This window comes from Physeter macrocephalus, chromosome 8 (genome assembly GCF_002837175.3).
Source record: "Physeter macrocephalus isolate SW-GA chromosome 8, ASM283717v5, whole genome shotgun sequence".
NCBI classification, from domain to species: domain Eukaryota; kingdom Metazoa; phylum Chordata; class Mammalia; order Artiodactyla; family Physeteridae; genus Physeter; species Physeter macrocephalus.
The window spans coordinates 7,504,729-7,528,365 of record NC_041221.1 but is presented as its reverse complement, the minus strand read 5'-3'; the positions used below and the strand labels follow the sequence as shown (position 1 = coordinate 7,528,365).

Sequence of the window (23,637 nt, the reverse complement as noted above, 5' to 3'; positions counted from 1 at the left end):
TTTGTACCAAATAAGTAATCTATGGGGAGATACTTTGAGGCTAGTTTCAGACTTTCACCCAATAGTTTTCTTATGACTCTTGCATGAATCAGGTGGCAAAATAGCGAGCTTCTAACTCATTTCTTTAACATTTATTTGTTGACATTCTGTGTAAGAAATAGCTTTCCTTTCTCATTCTTTATTTATGTCAGTACAAATGTGTGGATTTTTGTTTTATTGAATGGTTTATAATGTATTGATACTAGATGTCATTATTTATTTTTGTGCTCAAAGTATCCCAGATTTTCCCAGTGGCAGCCCCGCATGGTAATTCCCATCTCCTTTTGACAGACCACAGCATTTCTTGAACCATTGCTCATTTTCTGGCACAACAAGAATCAACTCCTGTTTATAAATATGTTGTCTTGTTTTATGTTACTGCCTATCCCAGTATGATGTAGCATCTTTATGAGCTCTGTTGGTTTACACTTCATTTTTCCATCATTAATTTCAGACAGAAATTTTTATTGGTAAAGGGGCAGCGTTATTATCCACAGCTGAAGTGTGACCACTGAAGCTTGTGAGACCCATTAAGTTGACATAACTTTTCGAAAACCCGCTTGCCCCACAGTCATTACTGTGGTGTTACCCCAAACTATTTCTCCATGGCCTTCTGGGGAAAGCAACTGATGGGTGAGAAACCTGTGAGGGGGAAAGAAGAGTTGTTATTTTTATAACTGATTGTTTTTCTTGGGAAGGGAGAATTCTTAGGAATTTTATTTTTATTCGTTATGCTTCTCTGTTTTTTCCAAATTTTGTACCAAATTTTCCACGTGAATTACTTGTGGAGTAAGAAAAAGTAATTAACCTTTCAAACCAATTGTTTTTTTAGATAGTTACAGGTTATGCAAAAATAGAATTCCTGTAAAATTTCCACCCAGCTTCCCCTTATGTTAAATCTGACACAGTCACAGTACATTTATCAAAAGCAAGAAATTAACTTTGGTACAATTATTGTATTCGGGGTTTCCAAGACCACCCTCAGATTCACTGATTTATTAGGGGGACCCACAGGACATGTCGTCGTACTCATGGCTGTGACTTATTACAACAGAAGGATACAAAGCAAAATCAGCAAAGGGAAAAAGCACAGGGTGAAGCCTGGAGGAAATCGGCTGCACGCTTCGGAGACTCTTCTCCCCGTGGGTTCGCACAGGACACGCTTAATTCCCCCAGCAGTGAGCAGCGGCAACAGATACAAAGTGCTGTCTACCAGGGAGGCTCACTCAGGACACAGTGCCCAGGGTTTCTGTTGGGGGCTCATCATGTAGGCACCCACTGCCTAGCCCATGCCAGAAGTTTAGACTGCCAGGGGGAAAGTGATGTGCAGCGTACACCATATTATTTGAACAGACAGTGTAGGCACAGTACGCCACCCTTATCAGTTAGGAAATGATGAGAATATTCCTAGTACCCAGTTCCCAGAAGCCAGTCAAGGAACACCTTGCAGCAGGTCTTTCTAAGGATAAGCACAAGGGCCACTGTGTTAACTCTTTCCTGCACCACTATTAACCAAATTTGCAGAACTTATTTGGTTTTACTAGTCTTTTCACAGATGTCATTTTTCTGTTTGAGTTCCAGTCCAGGATATCACCTTGCAATTATTTGTCATGTTTCCTTCCAGGCTGTGACAATTCCTCTGTCTATCCTTGTCTTTTATGACCTTGACACTTTTGAAGAGTACTGGTCAGGTATTTTGTAGAATGTCCCTTACTTTGGGTCTGTCTGATGTTTTCTCATGATTACATTGAGCTTGTGCGTTTTGGGGATGAATACCACAGAGGTGATAGGCTCTTCTTGTTGCACCATCTCGGGGGTACATGATATTAACCTTGACTCGGGGTGGGGGGTACATGATGTTAATCCTAGGCTAGGGTAGTGTGTGCCAGGATTCTCCACTGTAAACTTACTATTTCCCTTTTTGTAATTAGTAAATATTTTGAGGGAGATAGTTTGAGACTGTAATTTACTTTTTAGATGCTCAGGTATTTATCAGTTACCATCAACAATTACCAGATTCTGGCTAATCTTATTTCATTTACAGTCTCACTCCCTTTCCAACCTCCATTCTATAGTTTTTTGAAGGAAATCCCAAACAAGATGAGCTTTTTGGACGCTGAGAAAGGATTGGAGAATTACCCCTCTCTGTGCATCTTGCATTTTCACTCCTGGATGTCCCTGTTTCCATCTCTTGAACAGCAGAGTTGCATCTGGCCCCTGGAATTAGCAGTAGGTGTCAGTGGCTCATTCATTCCTTGGAGTTGGGCTGCTCAGCTGTGACAGACTGACTTCACTCCCTAGGCAGAGTGCAGGAGTATCTAACTTCACTGAGCTTCAGTTATCTTGACTGTAGTAGATTAGAAAAAGAATACCTAATTTACAGTTGTTGTATAGCTTAAATGAGCTATGTGAAGCTCCAGGACAATACCAGGCAAACTGTCCATTCTCAGCTTAAGTATTACACAGAAGGCACCATGGAGAAAAAGTTTGTTCTTTACTTCATAGGAAGAGCACAACCAATATTTCAAATCATTTTAAGTACCTAATGTACTTAAATGTACGTCTGTACAAATGTACTGTACAAATGTACATCTTTATTCCTTCATACAAGCAGAGACGGTATTGCTTTGGTGGGGAAGTAATTGAGTCAGGAGACTGGGCACGAGCTTTCGGAGCTTGGAGGGAGCCCTTGCACCCTCCAGCAGCACAGACCTTCCTTCCTTTCTCCGCTGCAGCAGGACATGATGATACTGACTGCTTCAAAGATGAGTGGTACCCACAGGGAGATCCACGTCAGCCCCACTGGAACAGCTAAAACAAAAGAGATGGGTGATGGGAAGTGTTGGTGAGGATGTAGAGAAATTAGAACCCTCATACCTTGATGGTGGGAATGTAAAATGGTGCAGCCACTTTGGAAACAATCTGTTAGCTTCAAAAGGTTAGACATGGAGTTACCATGCTCTTCAACAAGCCTACTCCCAGGTGTCTACCCAAGAGAAATGGAACATATGTCCACACAAAAACTTGTGCACACACATTCACTCTTCACAGGAGCCCGACAACCCAAATGTGCATCAGTGGATGAACAGATAGATAACAATGTGGTCTGTTTGTACAATGGAATATTACTAAGCCATCAAAAGGAATGAAGTACTGGTACGTGATACAACATGGATGAACCATGAAAACGTTATGCTAAGTGGAAGAAGCCAGACCCAAAAGACCACATATTGTATTGTTTCATTTATATGAAATGCCCAGAACAGACAAATCCATAGAGATACAGAGTAAATGAATGGTTGCCTGGAATGGGGTGGGGAATTGGGGAGGGATTACTAATGGGTAAGTGGCTTCTTTTTGGGGTGGTGAAGATGTTCCGGAATTAGATAGTGATGATGGTTGTATAACAGTGAATACACTAAGACGACTGAATCTTACAGTTTAAAAGGGTGAACTTATGGTATTTGGATCATAACTCAATAAAGCTGTTGTTAAAAAAGATGGGTGGTACAGAAATTTAGAAATGTATGTCAGAAGTAGGTAGGTAGTGTTTAAAAATAAAATGTAATAAACATCTCTTGATGAAACGGTATTTCCACATCTGGAAGCAGCTGAGAGTAGCTCGACAAACCACATAGAATAGCAGCTGTAACCAAAGACAGGTAAATTATGTGGGCAAAGTGCAGAGGGTTTTGAGTTGGGGGCCGAAAGAGGGAGTTGTTGAGATTGGTGGGTCGAGAATTTCCCTATATTTGCCTTCATTTGGGCTATAGGGACATAGCCCGTGTTATAAGGTAGGTTATATATGCTTTTTAATGACAGGAGACCACATTTCATTCTTCTTTGTCATATCCTGTCCCTGAGCCCTTAGCACAGAACCTGGTTAGCATTCCACAAATGTCAGTTGGAATAAAATGAAGTAATTTTTCTGTCAACATATCCAGCATTGGGAGAGGTGAAAAATTGAGAAAATGAATAGAATGTGTTTAACTTATTTTCACACTCATTTTATTGAAGCTCTCTGTAAAAATAAACTCATGTGGATGGTAATTGATTGAGTGCTAATCTCTAAGTAGCAGAGTGTTAAAGTAGATAAGTGCCTCCTACTGTGGAGAAACGGGCAAAGTCTGAACCGCTGAGGTGTTTATTTAACACTGGGAAACATTTATTACTCTACACTTGTTTCCATTCACACACAGCATCTATCATACCAGATGTGCCGTGTCTAAACTAGACATGGTTTGAAAAATGCAGTAATCCCTGTATCAGGTGAATTTCTAAGAGAAATAATTTTTCCTTTTTATTTATTGCCTGTTTCTTCAGCCTCTTTTCCTTGGAAAATAAAGCTGAAGTTGTAATTTGACTTAGTGTATTTGACTTACATGATAATGCTTATGTTAATTTTTGTGTACTTTTCTCAATTAAAAAAAGCTTACAATTAAAATTTTAATATCTCCAAATAAAACTTGAACTTGGGGTCTAATTAACAGTGAGACATCAGCAGCTTTCCCTGCACATTGGTCTGACTCGTCCTTCCCACTTCATTGATTCAAACTTTGTCTTAGGTGGCCAGTTTGGGGAAGGAGCATGGCTTCCGGGAGGGCGTGGCTTTGGAGTCTGATGAACCTGGCTTGAGTCCTGCTTCACCAGTTACTACCTGAGTGACCTTGAGGAAGTTATATGACTTCTCTCTGTTTAGTTTCCTCATCTGAAAAATCAGGAATAATTATGCCAACTCAGAATAAGATGAAATCCAAAAACTAAATTCGATACCAGGGAGAGAGCAGGTGTTCAATGGAAACCCCTCCCCCGGGCTTCCCTGGTGGCGCAAGTGGTTGAGAATCCGCCTGCCGATGCAGGGGACACGGGTTCGTGCCCCGGTCCGGGAGGATCCCACATGCCGTGGTGTGGCTGGGCCCGTGAGCCGTGGCCGCTGAGCCTGCGCGTCCGGAGCCTGTGCTCCGCAACGGGAGAGGCCACAACAGTGAGAGGCCTGCGTACTGCAAAACAAAACAAAACAAAAAAACCCCTCCCCCTACAGGTATTACATACAAGGCACATGTGTGCATGAAAGCAAGGATGCGCATGCATTCTTGTCCTGCTCATTCTGACCTGGAACCTGCCATATAGTGGCAATAAAATTCAAGCCACAAACCCCATGGGAACTCAACTCCAGCAGATCACAGCCTGCTGCAGGCATTCTGAGCCAGGAAAAGGCCATCGGAGAGGAGGGAGCTTGAGCAGGCTCACTCGGGAAGTGGGTGTTTTATAGACCTTTGGTGTGTGCTGTGTATGCTGTCCCTTCACTGGAAGGCCCTGCCCTGCACATGTGCATGGTCTTCCTTTGCACCCCTGCTTGGACGTCCCCATGGCGGACGTCCCCATGGCAGGGTCGGCTCCTACCATTGTGACACACTCTGTGTCCACACCTCTTCCTGGCCTCCGGATTTTGTTTACGGAAACTCAAACTTAACAAAGTCAGCAACTTGTTTACTGCTGTGTCCCTCGAGCCTGGGCGAGGCAGCGGCTTAGTAAATAAATGTTTGTTGAAAGAGTGGATGCATTGAGAAGACACATTTAAGCCTGTTTTGATTGTTTCCCCTCAATCCTCTGTTTTTTATTAGAGACTGATCTTTCCAACCTCACTTTCGCCAATTGTGGTTCCTCGTAGAGACGAGGCTTGGTGGTTAGGGAAAGAGTTCCAACTTTATATTTCAAGCAATGCTTAACCAGTAGTTACGTTTGGTCTTTTGGAGATGTATCAAAAATTCCAGATGGATTAAAGAATTAAATATAAAAACATGAAAAAGGAGAAGACAGGAAGTGGAGATTTAGCCATGCTTTTGATGAGATAAGAATTCATAAGTTTAAGGGCAATGAGTGAGATTTTTATGTAAGCTTTTAATGACTTTATATATTTAATGAAAATATTTAAAATAATTAATAAATTAAGAAAAACCCAGGCCCCCAAAATAAATGACAACCAGCTAAGAACTGGGATTTCCAGACAAAAGAAGACCACCCTGATATACAATGGAATACTACTCAGCCATAAAAAGAATGAAATAATACAATTTGCAACAACATGGATGCAACTAGAGATTATCATATTAAGTGAAGTAAGTCAGAAAGAAAAAGACAGATACCATATGATATCACTTATATGTGGAATCTAAAATATGACACAAATGAACCTATCTAGGAAACAGAAACAGACTCACGGACATAGAGAACAGACTTGTGGTTGCCAAGGGAGAAGGGACTGGGGGAGGGAAGGAATGGGAGTTTGGGATTAGCAGATGCAAAGTATTATATATAGAATGGATAAACAAGGTCCTACTGTATAGCAGTATATACAGGGAACTATATTCAATATCCTGTGATAAACCATAATGGAAAAGAATATTTAAAAAATGTCTCTATGTGTATAACTGAGTCACTTTGCTGTACAGCAGAGACTGGCACAACATTGTAAATCAACTATAGTTCAATAAAAAATAAAATTAAAAAAACAAACGAACAGGCCCACTCTACTTTTTTTTTTTTTTTTTTTTTTGCGCTGTATCGGCAGGCGGACTCTCAACCACTGCGCCACCAGGGAAGCCCTCCACTCTACTTTGACTAGGGGAACCTGAACTTGTATGAAGCAACCAGAAGGTGGGCCCCTGAGATGCCAGTGTGGGGTGGGAGCTCTGAGAAGCCAGGGCGCCCCAGGAGGTTCTGGGTGGGCAAGCAAAGGAGGGTTGATGCTGGGCCTTTGCTACGGCTCATTGTTTTTCCAAGGCCTCGCCCAGGCTGGCTGGCCTCCTGGCCAATGATTCATGTATTTTTTTCCTTCTGTTTTTGTTTTTGTTGCCCTGGGGACTGTATTACGGTGCCTGATGATATGCTTCCTAGAGCGGGTTATGTTTTAATGCTTTTTCAGTGTGTTAATTGCGTCTGGAGTGTTTCAAAGGACTACTATTGGTATAGTATATGTTATTTATGTCTTTCTGACCCATAGAAGCCATGGTATTTACTTGTAATCTGAGACAGATTCTATTTTAGAAAGTCTCACCTAAGATTATTGCCATTTGTACGTCTTTTAAAAACTAAAGCCGTCCACAACCTAGATGCCAGAAGTGCTCTGTCACTTCACAGCACCGTCTTAACACTGCAGGAGTCCCACCAGGATGTTCTAGCCTGCCTTTTCTTCCATGTGAGTAACTCAGAGTAGTGGTTTCCAATCAGATTAGACCCATACTTGTCTTTTTTCTTTAAACAGCTTTTTTTTGAGATACAATTTACATCCTATACAATTCAACACTTAAAGTGTACAATTAATTCAGTGGGTTTTCGTATATTCACACTTGTGCAACCATCACTACAGTCAAATGTACAGCATTTTCATCACCCCGGAGAGAAACCCTGCACCCATTAGCAGCCACTCCTTCACCCCTGACACCCCGTGTCCCATGACCCCTCCCCCCAACCCCTATTCTAGCTCTAAGCAACCACTATTTACTTTTTTGCCTCTTTAGATTTGCCTAATCTGGACATTTCACATAAATGGAATAATATAACGTGGCCTTTTTTTGGTCTGGTTTCTCTCACTTAGTATAAGTGAAAGGTTCATTCATGTTGTGCCATGTCCATACCTCTTTTTATAACAAATATTTTGTAATGCCATCTTTTTCACTGGTGTGGCCTCTCCCGTTGCGGAGCACAGGCTCCGGACGCACAGGCTCAGCGGCCACGGCTCACGGGCCTAGCAGCTCTGCGGCATGTGGGATCTTCCCAGACAGGGGCACGAGCCCACGTCCCCTGCATCAGCAGGCGGACGGACTCTCAACCACTGCGCCACCAGGGAAGCCCCTGTAATGCCATCTTTAACCTCTTGAAGTTAAATTCATAGACTATATAAGCAAGCTTCAGATGTAGTTTAAAGAAATCGATATAATATTCCAATCATAATAAAAAGGAGAAATAAAAAGAAAGTAAAGCAAAATACTATGCATCTTAATATGTGTTCATATCTGACTGTTCAGGAAAACATGAAGTATTTATTTACATTAAAAATTCTTTTTTTAAGTTTTTGTTTTTTGATATGGACCATTTTTAAAGTCTTCATTGAATTTGTTACAGTATTGCTTCTGTTTTATGTTTTGGTTTTTTGGCTGCGAGGCATGTGGGATCTTAGCTCCCCGACCAGGGATCGAACTTGTGCCCCCTGCATTGGAAGGCGAAGTCTTAACCACGGGGCCGCCAGGGTAGTCCTCATATGAAGTATTTAGATGTTTGTACCTGTACGTGAATCTGATGGCTGCTGGATAGACTAATAAAGATGCGTTGCATTGGATAATTCAGACAGCATGAGTGCTGTTGCCTTAGATGACACGATTTTTGATAATGGGAAACAGCCATGTACTTTGTACTTTACCCATCCTCCGTTGATTTACATGGCGGTAACATCCTTGGAATAATAAAACTGTACAGAAAGTGCTTTTTGTTTTTATGTAAAAATAAAATTAGGTTCTCATGTCAGATAATTATGAACAGGTTTCACATCTACATGAGTGACCAGAGGGGCATTAAAAATTTGTTTCAGTGCGTGGGAGAGTGGTTGCTCATTGTAGGACAGCATGAGGCCCTGGGCCCTCTGAGAGATAAATTCTAGTCATTGTGACAAGCAAAAAAAAAAAAAAAAAAGAAAAGAAAAGTTCTGAGATGTCCCCTGTGGGCAGTCCTGCACCCATAGACGACCTCTCTGGGGTCTACCTTGTGACATTGGCTTCATCAGTGCGGTATCTCTTATGAAGCTTTCTTTTCCCTCCTTGAACTGTTCAAATTATTGGCCGTATTCTCATAGACAGGAGGGAAGCTGGTACCTTCTTCATGCATGGGGAGAAAGGGCTACTCTTGGTCTGATTCTCCGCGCCCACCCCGACCCTGCAGTCCCCTACGCCCCAAGATCCTGCTTAAGTTCCACTTCTCTGCTGAGATGTTGCGTTGTCCGAGCGATCCCAAGACGTCACTGCTTCTGCAGAGCTCTGAGGCTGTTTTTCTTACTGTCATCAGTTTTGGCATTACCCTTTGTTACCCCTATGGGAGGTTTTTACATCCTGGGCTCTGCTACAGTTAGACCCAAGGAGGGTAAGAGATATTCCTTTTTTTTATCATGTGGGATGGAGGCAGGCATTTCAGGGGAGGTTTAAAAGTGGAGCTTGTGTGTGCCCAGACCTCCAGGCCCATTCTGAAATAGCCGTGTCTTAGGAAAGAACGCATATGGAAAGTCGAAGCTCTGGGGATTTTTTTCTCTTAGAACTGTTCGTGCTTACATGCCCTCTTGGAAAGATGTTTTGCCCCAGTTAGAAGATGGCTGTATTTTAGGACATTTTCAATTCTCCTTAACCATGAGAATCCTGCAGCGATGGTGTGCACTGTGTCCTAGGAAGCCAAAGAATGTGTGAGAAAGTTGTGCTTGCATTTGCAAGGTAGAGAATTCACGCTTTTCCTCTCTTCCTTTCTTTCCCTCCCTTTCTTCTTCCTTTCTCTGTCCCAGAAGTTATTTAAGGCAGTTTATAAGTATGCTATCAGTGTATGCAATAGAATCTATCAGATCCTGAATTAAAATTGGGAGGGACAAAAGGAGAAGCAATGGTAGAGGTAGAGTGGTTGGGGAAAAATACTGAAAGCAGTGGTAGGAATGAATAAAAATGGTGCACAAAATAAAGACTTAGATGTCTGTAACTGAGGTTGGCCCCTTTGTGGCAGGCACTTGTTGTGTACCAGTACTTGGATGGGGTCTCAAGGCCACAGGGGATGACTTAAGAAACAGGTTGTAGAGGGAAACTTAACCAGCTGAAGTTCAGGTCCCCCATCCTTCTGGTACTTGTTAGAGAGGTGTCCCTGGCACCGTGCTGGAAGGAAGTGGGTGTATGTCCTGGGGAAGGACTCTGTTTCCCTCTTGCTTACTGCGTAAAGACAAGTGAAAGCTCTTGTCAGTGGGACAACAGGTAGCCTGGCACCAAGCAGCAGGACCAGGGTTACGGCTATTTACATACATTGTCTCAGGCACACAGGAGGTCGGGGGGCGGCCCTTTTTACCAGGAGACGAGTCCTCTGGTTTCAGAGGAAGCTGAGAGAAGGGATGAGGGCCGCCACGCCCCCCCCCGGGTCCCATGTGACTTGTAGCCCAGATAATCCAGAGGAACTCATGGGTAATTTTCTGATAACCCTATTTGTCACAGTTATAAAGTTTTTCCTTAAAATGACTAACAGCAAAGGGTAAAATCTGCTCTGTTGAACTCGTTGCAGATAAAAAATGGAAACGCTTAGAGAAAATAGAATTGTTCTTCTGATCTTCATAAAAGAATGCTGTATGAGGGTGAACGGCACCCCCAGGAGCACCTTTACTGGGAACACTGACAAGTCTCATGGGGCGGCACTGCAGTGTATACTGTTAGCTTCAAGACTCTTTACAATTCACCTAGGAATCAATACCAAAAAACATGGTAAATCTAGTTTTACCTTTTCTACTTTTTAATTTTTCATATACATGCTTCTGAAATGTAGAAGGCTCTTAACCTAATTGTTGAAGTATCTTGCTTTACTCCGTAGCCGGTTTTCTTTTACGGAGGGTGGGGGTGAGGTGTGGTACAAAAAGGCTTTTGCTAAGAGAAAATACAGCCAGTTTCGGGGCATCTGGTTCCCAGCCCACCCATCACCCCCTGGCCATAGGACTGTACCCCTCAGTCCCCGCACATCCCCTCTGGGAAAAGAGCAGCGGGGGACCTGCTGACACCCGGATGTGCTGGGAGGGGTGTCCTGAGAAGTCACCTTCTGCTCATTCCCCTGATTCCTGGCCAGCCCGGGGAATCTGACCACCCCGCGCTGGGGGATTCCTCATTGGAGTTGGGGGTGAAGGGATATAGAAAACACAGCAAGAACATTTGAGGGCGAGCGTTCAACCACGACTTTCATAGTTGTTGACCGATGGCGCCCTGCTGTGCCCCAGTCCCAAAATCTCCAGAGGTGGCCACAGACAAAACCCACCCCAAGGGCACCTGTCCCTTTTCTGTGCCCTTCCATGAGGAAGGGAACTGGGAGGACCCGGGACCTGAAGGCTCAGGGTGCTGAGGAGAGGCACGCACACGTGTCCCCTCTCTTGTGTGGCGTGGGCCTTCCCGAGTTCATGCTCAGTCTCTGGGAGGGGGCTTCCTGGGTCGCCCCTGTAAGCCTAGCGAGGGTCAGGAGTGCTGAGGTTCAGGATGGAGAGCAGTCTCCTCTATTTTCCCCAGCTCCTCGGCTAGGGCCGGGTTTCTGCAGCACAGCGCCTCCACCTGTGCTACAGTCTGCTGAACGCTAAAGGGAAGGTCCCACGGAGGGCTGAGCTGACCTGGGTCACCACTGCATCATCCTTTTGCTCACTCTTTTCTCCAAGTCCCTTCATTGCCCTGAGAGAGAATACATAGGTATTGAAATGTACACAGGGAATGTTAAGGTGCAAATCCACATCTGACTCACTTTTTAATTTATTTATAGGAAGAAAAGAGTTAAGCCTCTTAACAGTGATGCTATAGGAGAGCTGCTGCCGCCATATAAATATTTTCTGAAAAGTAATAGGAAATTGACCAACTTCCCCATTTTCTTCCCATCTCTGGTCTCCCCACCTCATCTCTCCCACTAGACCCATTTTAGGGATGGGTGTTGAGCATGAAGAGAAGAAAGTGAAAGGAACAAAATTTAGGTGTAAAACCGTGTGAGATGTACTGGGAAAAAAAGAGCTGAAACAAGGTAGCTTTTTCATAGGGTAAAAGCAAACTTCAGGGCTATGGACATTTTGCATCAAAGCCATATCTCCCTGAGTTTTAAGTTTTACTTTGTGTCAGAAACTACTGAGTTTTTTACATGTCAAGACTTAGGTGACTTGAGAAGAGAAGAAATGTGTTGGAGGCTGATTTTGGGTAACTCAGAGAATTAAGGAGAAGGTTGGAGGATGGAGCTGGGAAAGCTAGTTTAGAGAGTGAAGGTAGGCAGAGCCAGGTAGAGTCTCAGGTAGAGTCTGGGGAGACGCTGCTGGGCACCCCCCACCCCCCACTCCCTGTGGGCGCAGGGGTTCTAGCCTGTTGGTCTGGGTAAGTCTCTGGCTTCCTCCCACCCAGGTGCCCCCAGGGGTTCCATCTCTACCCACTGGAAGGAGGTGCAGAGGCTTGGCCAAAAGCTGCCAAACTCATTCTTTTCTGTTGGACCCTGATGAGATTCTGATTATGTTTAATGAGTAGAAAAATGAACCAAATTTAACAGATTTTTAAAACTTTTTGAAATAAGTAAAATTTATGTGAACATGCACATATGTTCCTATATGATCTCTTTATAAACAATGTATACGTTAGCCTATTGGCACATAATTATTGATTAATTGGTCTCAGACAAAAAGGTCTTTTCCAGGTATGTTACCAAGACCCTGTGGTTCTCTAAGTGGGTATTATCCTGCCCAAACTGGGCACATAACAAACTACTTTATAGTTCGAACATTTTCTGGGTCATTGTTAGAATAACATCGCTTAAATGGAATTTATTCACTGTGCTGTTATATCAATATATGCTTTATTATTGTAGGATTAAATTTCCGCGTATAACAAGAATGTTGTTATTGTCTTCAGAGGGGATTTTATTATTACCATTCTAGAATGGACCTTTTATTCCTTCACCATCTCCATTTTCTCCTTCATTAACTAAGAAGCAAATTAGACTTGCATTTAGTCGATGTCTGCCAAATGTTATTTTTAGAAGCCTTCTCACTTCTTTCTCACTCCCTCGGGATTTCTTCTTTCTTTCCTTAACTGTGTTTTGCCCTCTCAATCATTGCAATCAAAATCAGTGCTCTCCCAATATTAGTTCAATATGTAAAACCTATTGTTTATTTGCTTTTGGCCTAGGAAAGGCCTTGCTAGCCTAAAAATCCAAGGAAAAATGCTAAAAGAAAAAGATAGGTTTCTGTAGAGTAATAAATTTCTGTATGTCAAGAAACACTGTGAAGTAGTCAGGTGACCAATGGAGAAAAAATATTTGGAACCATAAATAGGAATCAAAGGGTTAATATTTTCAATACACAAAAAGTTTCACGTTGAAAAATGGGTAAAGGAAGTGAGCAGTCCGTTCCCAATGGAAGCAGTCAGGTGACCAGTAAAAGTGTGGGAAAAGATCTGAATATCATTATTAATAAAAGTGGGAAAATATATAATTTTTTGCACCCTAAATTGTGAGCAAAGGTGTGGGTAAAAGGGTATTCTCACACTGCTGGCGCAGAATTAATACAACCTTTCTGGCGTGAATTGTGTGACACATGCTTTAAAATGTGCATCTATTTTGATATGATCATTTAGTTTGTAGGAATTTGAACCAAAAAGACACAGTGGGCACAAAGATATGTATATCTGCATGTTCACTGCTCCACTGTGTAAAATACAGAAAAACAGAGACTGTTTCAGTGCCTAATAATAGGGAGTTAAATTTTATATCCATTTGATTAACTGTACAGTTGTTAGAACTATTTGTATATCTATTAAAAACAATAAACCCCATAAAAACAGATGAAAAAACAATACCCCGAGTATGACCCAATTTTTGTTTTAAGAAAGTAAAGAAATCAGCTTTGTGCGTACATTGAAAGAAGGCGAGAAAAGTTTACCAGAATATATTCAAGGCAGTGCTCTGTGGGGAATGGAATTACAGGAGGACTCCCACCCCACCCCAGCCCCACCTTGCGATTTTTCTGAATTTTAAAGAATTTCTTCTGTGAATATGTATTGCTGCTGTCAACAGGAAGAAAAAACAAATCCTACTGAAAGAACGAGAGTGTCAGTGTTTTAGGCATATGGAATATTAGGACGAGGATTCTCTTTATGCTGGTTTTTTCTTTCTAGCTCAGTGACATTCCAATTCTTTGGAGTTTCAAGCCAAGGGTTATTTTGATTTTACAATTTACTATATGCAGTATTTTAAATAAAAATTACTTTTGAGACATTAAAAAATTGAGGTACTTCAGGTATCAATTACTTAGCTTAATATGCAGTTCTAGCAAATTGAGACCCATTAGTAGGATAGTGAATAAGATGCTGTTTATACTTACCATAAGAAAGTATATATATATATATAAAGATATTGGTATTTACTGTTAATGCTTACTGTAACTTTCTGTGCTGATGTTGTTAGCACGATGAAATTCCTTTTAAATGATTCATAGAAATGAGTTTGTACTAGATCTTGATTTCAGTGTGCTGCTATGATACCAGCTCTTATTTCTTTGTTGGTCACTTTTTATACTATGTCCTATGCTACACCCTTGAGTTTTTAGAAAATGGAAATTTTGCCCTCCAAACTTTTATTTTGATATTAAAAAGATTTTCAGCATCTGGTGCTGTTTGTATATTATGAATCCCCGGTAGTTTTTCTTAAGGTTTCTGCCTGAAACTTTTCAATGATAGAACGATGGTAATTTGTTGCAAATGAGAAAAATACAATCATTTTATATCGTGGCAGTGGTGGTGTTCCCAACGTCACTATTTACAAAAGGGAGATTTTAAAATTAGTTTAAGCTGGATAGTTGAAACAGTGAGCCAAATGAATTAGATTTTTGTGTTTTTGAAAAGGCTGCAAAGATTGTGAGAGCTGTTCTTATAATGGCCTTTTGAAAATCCCCTTGCGTGCTGGACGAGGGATGAGCGGACAGCTCTAAATCTGGCATTGTTGGACCAGTCGAGCAAAGACGGGTTTATTGACAGGAATGTTGCTGAAGAACCACATGAGTTGAGCTGTTTGCTTTCAGATTTGGCCCGTTGTTTAGACAAGCAGAACTCTTTATTCTTGCTCAGACCTGAGTGAGCTGAGCCTCAAGGTTGAAAAGTAAAAAGGGAACATAGGAAAGAGTCCTTTCTCAACTTAGATTTCTGTGGGTTTTATCGACTTTTCTTCAGAATTTTCTTCGTTCTTAGTATTATTTCTTCCCATCCTGCTCCCAAAAGGATTTCTTTTCTTAGAACTTAAGTGCATACTTTCGTTATCCACTCTCTTTTTTGTTTTACTAAAAACAAAGCAAGGACAACATCAACAGCTCAAAAACTGAATGGACCTTCCCCCAAATAAACAAACAAACAGAAACTCAAGAGAACTGTGTCTCCCCGAACCCCCTCCTTAGGAACACAGCTCAAAGCCCCTAGGAGTGTCTTGGTGGAGAGCCTGCAGGTCTCAGAAGGTCAGAAACTCAGCATTTACTGACTGTCTACTATGTGTCAACATTTAACGCTTTGGAAGGTGGCAGTATTCCCATTTTACAGATGAGGAAACAAATCTTGAGGTCCCTCAGCTAGAAAGTACAGAATTTGAATTTGAACCTAGGTCTGCCTAAGCTTGCTTTTTTTGGTCTGTCTCTCTCTATATACAAAGAGAATAAAACAGTGGTGTGGGCCACCAAAAAATTTGCCATCTCTCTGAGCTCATGGGATAGAAGGTAGGTCAGGTTTATTTCTTATTCCCATCAAAGCAGGCCATTTTGGGGCTTCTTGGACATTTATATCTACTTAGTGACCCTAAAAATCAAATTATTAAACTTTCAGCTTAAAAAAAAATTACCTGTTAACGTTTGGGGTGGAAACCGTGCCTGTTTGCTGACCTTGCACCTCCCTCTGAGTCTCACTCCGCCCCGTGCCAGCCTTTGAGCAGGAAACGAGCCTTGGTCTTTGAAACACTGCCTAGAATTTCCTGGGAGGGCCTTCCTCATATTATCTCTGACTGGCCTGAGCTTTTCTTCCCGAGGGACAATTAAGGGTGGTGAAGACGCCTACAGTAGAAATAGCAAATTCTCCTGGTTGCAGTGTCAGTGACGCTCAGACCGCTGTTAAATCACAGATCCTAGTACTGACCCTCCTGGAGGTGATGCTTGCCCTTGTTCATTCTGGTTACTGGTTGCCTCCCTGGGAACCTGCACCAGCGGACCCCCTTTGCAGGGAGCTGACCAGCAGGCAGCGAGGGGGGAGGGGGAGGGGGAGGGGGAGGAGGCCGACGGGGCATCATGAAAGAGGAGGTGTGCAGTTAATGCCTTGAACAGAAAGTTTGTTGCAAGTTTAAAAAAAATCACAATCAAAATGGGCAAAAGTTGTTATTAAACCCATTTCCTGTGTTTAAAAAAAAATTGTGGTTGAAGAAAATAGAAGCATAAAAAATCAAGTCCATGTAAGCTTGAAAATAAACCTGCAGTGGTGGATTTGCACATCGGCCTTAATTGGCCCAATTGACCTTCTCTGCTGTATTTACAATTGCCTTAAAATTGTAAGCAGATGTTTGAAACCCCTTCTTTAATAGGTCTGCAACATCTGTTTCACCAGCACTGCTGCCCACCAAAGCAGTCGTAATTAGGGAGCACCTAATGCATACATCTTTCCTTATGGACCCAATCGATCGGGTTTCTCCCTGAGGTATTAAAGTCAACCCTTATTCTTGCTTTTATTTGAATACACTTTGTATTATATTTTCTTACACAGAAGAGCAGTATGCCAGCCCAGTTAAAACAAAAAACAAAAAAACAAAACTAAGATAGTTATTCTCCATAATGAATTTTTTAAATTGTGTCTATATAGTTACTAGTAACGAGTGAAAAATGTTTTGAGTGTATAATTGTAAACCCTTGAAACTGTATGAAAGCTTTTGTCCTTTCCTGCTGCTTTTGTGTTCTCAAATGGGTGTTTCCTGCAAAACCAGCAAAGTGAAATGTGGAAATCTTAAAAGCTGGGAAGGAGCATTATTTATTTTATTTTATTTTTTAATTAATAGCCTTCAATTCTTAGAGCAGTTTTAGGTTTATAGAAAAATTGAATAGAAGGTACAGAGTTCCCATAATATTCCTTCTCCTTCTCCTCCCTGTCCTAGTTCTCCTGTGATTAACATCTTGGTGTGCTACATTTGTTATAATTGATGAACCTGTATCGATTGATACATTATTGTAGTTATAAGTACATCATTTACATTAGGGTTCACTCTTTGTGTTGTACATTCTGTGGGTTTGGACAAGTCTCTCATGACGTGTATCTACCATCACAGTATCTTAACAGAATATTTTCATGGCCTTAAAAAATCTCCTGTGTTCCACTGATGGGAGGGAGTATCATTGACTGAAATATTCTTTTATGATGATATGTTTACTTTAAAATGAAATTATTCTCATGTATGATGGTCCAAAGAAATAGTCATTTTGATGTCTTAAAATTGAATGTACAAAATTTCAGAGAACAATTTTTTTATGTGCTTTTTTTTTTTTTTTTTTTTTTTTTGTGGTATGCGGGCCTCCCCCTGCCGTGGCCTCTCCCGTTGCGGAGCACAGGCTCCGGACGCGCAGGCCCAGCGGCCATAGCCCACGGACCCAGCCGCTCCGCGGCATGTGGGATCCCCCCAGACCGGGGCGCGAACCCGGTTCCCCTGCATCGGCAGGCGGACGCGCAACCACTGCGCCACCAGGGAAGCCCCTATGTGCTTTATTTTTAAAATAATATTTCAGATACCTTATAAATTTTATTAAGGATGATATGGTATGATGTACACCTAATAATTAGAAAATCCTATAAATTGCTAACATTTCAGTTGCTTACAAATAAATGATTCTTTTAAGGATTAATTTCTTTAAAATTGTATCTTTAATGTGGACACTTAAGATATGTTTAATGGAAAGAGTTCCACGTCAGTAAGTTCTTTTCAGCTCTGTTTCCTGAGGTGTGTGTTTTACCTGAAGATTCCTCCCATATAGATGATAGCCAGAGTCTAGAAGAGAAGAACTATGCCAGGGAAAAGCACCCAGTTTCAAACATGTGAAAAGCAACAGAGAAATGCCAGCCTTAGCACTGAGTGAAGAAATCATGGGTGGGAGAGGGAGTTGCATCTGACCCATGTACCCTCTTGATAAGTGTTTAGGCTGATGTAGGTCTGTGGCCTTCAGGGCCAGGGATTAGAGTGGTTGGGCTGTCCTGGGTACATGGCCTTGGGCAGGGCACAGACTTCTTGTTTTTGTCAGCAGTAGAGGTAGATTTTTTTTTTTTAAGTTTTAGTGAAGTATAATATGTATACAGGAAAATGTATATATCCTAAGGGTGCAGCATTTGAATTTTTACAGTTTAAACTAGTGCATGTAACCAGATCAAGAAATACAGCCATCTTGTACCCCAGAGGCACCTATTATGGTCCCTTCTGGTCACTGTCCTCCTCTGAGGGCCACTATCCTGACTTCTAGCACCATCTCAGTTTTGCCTGTTATTGTACTTGATAGAAATGGAAACATACACGATGGACTCTTTTGTGTCCATCCGCGTCACTGCATGGCTTAGTTTGTTCATCCTTAATACTCCATCTGATGAATACTCCACAATTTGCTTGTCTATTCTAGTATTGATAAGCATTCAGGTTGTCTCTGGTTTGGGGCTTTTATGAATAGTGCTGTTATCAACAGTCTGGTTCTTTTGGTGAACATATGTAATCATTTCTGTAGAGTATATTCCTAGGAGCCGACTTGCTGTGTTGTAAGGTATGCATATGTCAACCCGAGTAGTTTTTTACTCAGCCTGACAAGCTGGTTTCCAGCCAGCCATGTATGAGAGTCCGGGGTCGGCAGACTTTCAAGAACGGCACTCACATTCTTACTTGATGACCCAGTGTTATCTCAACAAGAAGCATTTCTAGGGTGCCTGTCCTAACCTGTAGCTATGGAACAGAGCCAAGGCAACTAAGGGGCACAACTAACATCTGTAATTGCCCACCCTCGGCCAGGCATTGCGCCTATTGCTTTCACATGGGTTAGTGCACAAGGACCATAAATTGTATTATCCCCACTTTACAGATGAGAAGACTGCAACTAAGACGATGTAATTTATGCAAGGTCTTAAAGGCAGTAGTAGATTCGGGTCTACTAAAGACAGGCCCCAAACCAGAACCCTGTGTTCTTAGCTGCCACATTGTATACCCCTTGCCTTTGTATTTAGGCACTGACTAAATCCTCTTGATTTCCAAAGAAGCTGCATTCTGTGACTTCTAGATAACGCGATGGAGGCCATTAACTTTATCCTCCTCCATAACATTTTACTGTTACTGTAAATAATCCTAATAGTAAAGTTTGGGACTATTTATTATCAAACTTTAATGAACTCTAGATCTTTACACACATTATAAATTCCTAATATTTGGACAGTGGCTTATTTTTTTTGTTTGTTTTGTTTATAGATGGAACAATGACAGCAAAAGCCAACAGAATACACTTTGTTGATGCATTCAATCCATTAAAATTTAAGTATAAGCCAACTGAGTGTAAATATTTTTGGCAAATTAAGAAACACCTTTAATTTATGGCAGTATGATGGAATATAAATAAATGCCTCCCAGACTTCTTTTTGTGGTGTGTGCCCAAGTCTTTCTCACTTTTTTACTGAGATATAATTCACATACTATAAAATTAACCCTCCTTAAACAGTTTTATCTTTCTGTTGCTTCCCCATCCCTCTCTGAAAATGAAAATCTTAATGGATTTTTAAAAATGAAATTACAAATTTAATCTAAAAGCAATATTGTAATTTAGCCTATATTTCTTTCTCATCATTTAGGAGCATTATTTTATAATCTCCTCCTATCTTTATCATGATGACAAGCCACTACTTTTTTAAAAAAATATTTATTTATTTATTTATTTATTATTTATTTATTTATGGCTGCGTCGGGTCTTAGTTGAGGCAAGTGGGATCTTTCGTTGTGGTGCGCAGGCTCAGTAATTGTGGCGCATGGGCTCTCTAGTTGTGGTGCACAAGCTCAGTAGTTGCAGCGAGCGGGCTTAGTTGCCCTGCAGCACGTGGGATCTTAGTTCCCCGACCAGGGATGTAACCTGCATCCCCGACATTGGAAGGCAGATTCTTAACCACTGGACCACCAGGGACGTCCCACTACTTAGTTTTAATTTTAAAATATATGAGACATTTATCATTTCTGCATATCATAATTTCACTATATGCAATCTAAAAATACTTTAAAGGAAATTATCAATATTAATCAATTATATCTTAATATGCTAAGATTCAGATGAAAAAAATTTTTGATATTAGAATATTTTTCCATGGAGGGTATTTTTCAAGTTTTCATCAATAGTAATGGAAGCAATACTGATTCAGCAGTAAAGGTAGACTGAATTTATTTTTAATATCTACCCACTTGTTCTAGAGATAGGTAATTTTTATATTTGGGACTAGTAATTTTTACCTTAAACCAAATTTAAGTGTTGGACAATGTGCCTACCTCAGTTCTATGATTATGTAAAGGTTAGTGATGAAATTTATACTAGGGTAAGTAAATCTATAAGATTTTACAGATTTCTTAAATCAATCCAGGCATACTTTCTCTGTTTATGAGCTATTTAAGATCCATCCTTAACATTTTACAGTAATCGAGTCTTATTGAAGATGAGAGTTTGTTTATATTTTGAGTGTTTTTTTTCCCCCCCTTGAAAGCACTTCTAAAGTTGTGCTAGCAAATTACAGGTGGACCATTTATAAGCTAAATAACACTTTTGGTCGTCAGTAGTCTTGGCATTCAGTAAAATAAATGTTACCTTTACAATTTATCATTCAAGTTAGTAAGCATTTTGAGTTTTACTTGTGTTAATGTAGTTAGGTTGGAAAACACACTTATGTTGCAAAACATCCTTACAGGTAAGTATTTGGGTATGAGGGGTCTCCTCGTATCTTAAAACATTGTGAAAATTTGAAAAACGTGCACGTGAGATATTAATAGTGAACTGTACCATCTTCCTGTGAACTTTTGACTTAGGTCTTTTCCGTGATGTGTCTATTAATTTCCTTTGCCCACATTTTGAGCATTGTCTTTGAAGATCTTCTGTCTTGTCATGCACGTCTTGTCCTCTTAGGCGTTCAGCGGTCCCCCGCTGCCATCTGTTTTCTTACAGTTCTTTCTTCCCTGAGCAGCTACCTATCTCTTCTACCCCCTTTTTAAAAAATTGAAGTATAGTTGATTTATAATGTTAGTTTCAGGTTGGAGCATAGTGATTCAGTGTTTTTATGGATTATACTCCATTAAAAGTTATTACAAGATAATGGCTATAGTTTCCTGTGCTATACAATATATCTTTGTTGCTTATCTTTTTTATACGTAGTAGTTTGTATCTCTTAATCCCATACCCCTAATTTTCCCCTCTCCCCTTTGGTAACCACTAGTTTGTTTTCTATATCTGTGAGTCTGGTTTTTCTTTTATGTCCTCTTGAGAATTGCACTCTATAATAAAGCTGAAGTGTGGTTGTATTTCTATATAGGAAGAAAAGCAAATTCTCACAAAATAATGAGTCATTAAAATATGTGTGAGAGAGATTTTAGAGTCAGGCATCTTCCCAACCTGCTTCCTAACATGTGAATCTAAGGAAGATGGTCAACAATTTCAGATTTATTTCTGAAAGAGCCATCTGCCTTTGACTGAAACAAGCTTTCTCCCTTTTAATCCATATTTACTAAAGCAATACTGAAAAATGTCTTTCTTTTTTTTTCTTTTTCTTGAAGTGAACATGCTAATTCTGTCCATCAACCTCTTGTGTCTTTTCAACTATGGGTATTTGCACAGCATTGAATATGTGAAGCAATGCCTATGTTCAGTCTTATTTAATATAACTATAGAGACCAAATGCTTAGATTGCTCTAAAGATGGGAAGTTGGTCCCCGTTACTGTTTAAGTAATGTTAGAAATGAGAATAGTTTATCTGTGTATCTGGAATGTATTAGTTTCTTGTGGCTGCTGAAACCAATGACCACAAACTGGGTGGCTTAAAACAATAGAAAATTATTCTCTCACAGTTCTGGAGGCCAGAAGTCCATCATCAGGGTGTCGGCAGGGCCACGCTTCCTCTGGAGGTTCTGGGGGAGGATCTCTGCATCTTCCAGCCTCTGGCAGTTCCTGGCGTTCTGTGGCTTGTAGAGTTATCATTCCAGTCTCTGCCTTTGTCTTCACGTGACCTTCTCCTCTGTGTCTGTATCTTCTTCCGTCTGTCTCGAAAGGACATGTATCATTGGATTTAGAGCCCGCCCTGGGAATCATACCTCAAGATCTTTAATTACATCTCCAAAGACCCTTTTTCCAAGTAAGAAAACATTCCCAAGGTCTGGGTTTCAGGACATGGACATATATTTGCGGGGAGGGAGGACCATGATTAACCCACTACTAAAGGAAGGAAAACTTGCATTACCAAGAAGCCAGCAGCAGGAAGGGAGATGGAATATCACTGGCCAGTTTCCTGGGAGGGCGGCGGCTTGCATCCTGGCACTGGTGCGCAGAGAACTCAGGCATGTCTTCCGCTGCAGCTTTGAAATGAAAATACCGCCTAGGTTACACAAGTCAACTAAAAATGGGATGAAATGACCTAAAAATAGTTCTGAGTAATCTCTGGCTTTAAAATTGGACCAGATTCCCATGTTACTTTAAAAGGGTAGAAAGAAAAACTTGGAAAACTGTCAGCTGCATAAATGGTTATTACCTAAGGATTATTCAGATTTTGGCTTTGTTTCAGGAAACAAATTCATTTTGTTTTCAATTTATATTTTGTTGCTGTTCCCTCACCCCGACCCCACACCCCTCAGTGTAAGAGATTGGTTAGCTGCACAGCATGTCATGGTTTTAACAGGGGCTGGGCTGTACTGAGCCCATGAAGACAAAAGGGGCTTTTTCATTATCGAGCTTGACACAAGGTTCCTGATCGCAGCTGACTCACACATTTCTCTAAAATTATACTTTTATGAAAAACCAACTCTTCCAGTGTGTAAAAATTACCACTCATTTCTTCCCATTTGACCGCTGTGGATCTTACTAATGTTTGCTGTTCTATGGAGTAACATTACTAGGAAAGAATTTTTTTATTTTAAAGAAAAACAAGTATCATTCCATTTCTGCTGATAGTTTTGTGTGTTTGACAGTAAGGAGTTGTGATACTAGCACCCACTAGATAAGTTAAACATTAATGCCCTCTTGATTAATAGAGTTGTTTGGTTTTTTGTTTTTTTTTTTTTTTTTTTTTTGGCTGGGATTTATAATTCAGCCTCAGCCTCTTTCATTCCGTTTGGACTTTTCCTGACATGGACATGGCCAAGATGCTGTCTTTTGTGTTGTATTTTTAAATGTCTAAAGTTTGTTACAATTTGTATTTGGGTGGATTTTGAGTTATGTACCAGAGGTTTCTATTTACAAAAGATCCTCAGATTATAAAAATTTGTGTAACATAGTGCACAGTTTTTGTAATGCTTTAGGTCTTCACAAAACCTTTATTCTTTTATTTTTTTATTATTTATTTTTTTATGGCTGCGTTGGGTCTTCGTTGCTGCGTGCGGGCTTTCTCTAGTTGTGGCGAGCGGGGGCTACTCTTCCTTGCAGTGTGTGGGCTTCTCTTTGTTGTGGCTTCTCTTGTTGCGGAGCACGGGCTCTAGGCGCGCGGGCTTCAGTAGTTGTCGCACGTGGGCTCAGTAGTTGTGGCTTGCGAGCTCTAGAGTGCAGGCTCAGTAGTTGTGGCGCACGGGCTTAGTTGTTCCGTGGCATGTGGGATC

At 40.9% G+C, this 23,637-nt stretch overlaps 1 protein-coding gene and 1 long non-coding RNA gene across 3 annotated transcripts in view; one reads left to right on the top strand and one right to left on the bottom strand.

Moving 5' to 3' along the window:
• The window catches only part of HLCS (holocarboxylase synthetase), a 174,124-nt gene that overhangs the window by 65,804 nt on the left and 84,683 nt on the right, over window positions 1-23,637 (top strand). The gene's annotated exons all lie outside the window — the stretch shown is intronic.
• Window positions 1,442-22,722, bottom strand: LOC112063957 (uncharacterized). The gene is made up of 3 exons (XR_002891279.2): window positions 22,290-22,722; window positions 21,899-22,089; window positions 1,442-2,850 (listed from the first exon to the last, which is right to left on the bottom strand). It is a non-coding gene; the product is annotated as an uncharacterized lncRNA (long non-coding RNA).